The sequence below is a fragment of the Anabrus simplex genome, chromosome 11 (genome assembly GCF_040414725.1).
Source record: "Anabrus simplex isolate iqAnaSimp1 chromosome 11, ASM4041472v1, whole genome shotgun sequence".
Classification (NCBI taxonomy): domain Eukaryota; kingdom Metazoa; phylum Arthropoda; class Insecta; order Orthoptera; family Tettigoniidae; genus Anabrus; species Anabrus simplex.
Genome location: NC_090275.1, coordinates 6,904,781 through 6,906,176, shown reverse-complemented (window position 1 = coordinate 6,906,176; position 1,396 = coordinate 6,904,781).

The following is a 1,396-nucleotide window of genomic DNA, read 5'->3' as shown; positions in this document are numbered from 1 at the left end:
CAGCTTTTACTCGTGTGCAGATGCTAATGGATATATTCACTGTACCATCAGACGTTTCTAATTGGGTCAGTTTTCAAGCACAATATGTAATAAAGTAAGATTAAGTACACTAATAAACAGCTGATATCACTTAGAATTTTTAACTTAAAATCAAAATACAGAGTTACCCAAAAGTCCTTAAACATTTCACGAGGCAATGGAGGTACACACAGGATTCGCATGCCATGCTGTTTTATTGACACCAAAATAAAGTACACAAAATGGCCAATAGATGGCGCTGAACAGCAGCATGTCACTATACACACCTTGCGAATCAAATCCACTCATGAGTAACTAGCTCACAAAATGTAGTAGCAATAGAGGTATTTTTTGTGTAACTCTTGGTACGGTGATCATAGCCATCATAAAGTACACATTTTAGCTAAAAGATAATTCTACACTTTCACATAAAATCATTTCATTTTTACGTATAAACTGGAATCATAATCGAATTTTATATTCAGCAATGCACGAACGTTTAGCAATAATTTTCTGAATTTGTCGCCACTACTTTTACCCTCAAAAGATGAATCCTTGAAACTCTACAGCAATAACTTCTAATCAATTTGCATCACCGTGTAATATGGATTTGTTGTGTTGAAATTGATATTTTCACGACCCGTACTTGTAGACATGCCGTGAAACTCTTTACGTTTGCTCTGCGTCTTCAGAAGAAAATCTCGACTGTTCCCTGAGAAATCTTCTACAATAATGAAGGTTTGAATTTAGACGTTAGCAATAGAAGTGGAAGTGGTACGTTCATTCGTCACCAGATGGTCCACCGTACGCGATACAGCGCCACCGTTCGAAGCGGAACCTGATGGCACCATCATAATCTGTCTGTGAAGTGGGTGGGGGAGTGGAGTTATAACTGGCGACACGAATTTCTGAGCGACCAGTTATCCAGGAGGAGATGGGCACGCTCAAAATCACGTTCAAGGGTAGTGGCTACAACGATGTACAGATGCATAGAGCTCTGCATCCCAGAGAGACAACTAAACAAAGCTCACAGAAAGAAGCAGTGAAGGGAACTGCCTACCTACCTTACATTCACAACACCACAGATCGAATTGCCAATGTCCTCCGCAAACACAATATAAAACCGTGTTTGGCACCGTCACCAAAATTGCTCACAGTGTAGGGAAAACCAAGCATAAATTGTCCCCACTGTTACACCCTGGGGAGCACAAAATTCCCTGTACTTGCGGCAAGGTATACATTGGCCAAACACGCCGGTCAATTGGGGCTCACATCAAAGAACTCCAAAGAAATATCCGTCAAAGTCAGCCAGACAAATCAACAATAGCTGAGCATGCCCTAACTTCGGGTGACGATCTCGTTTTCCAAGATGTACGAG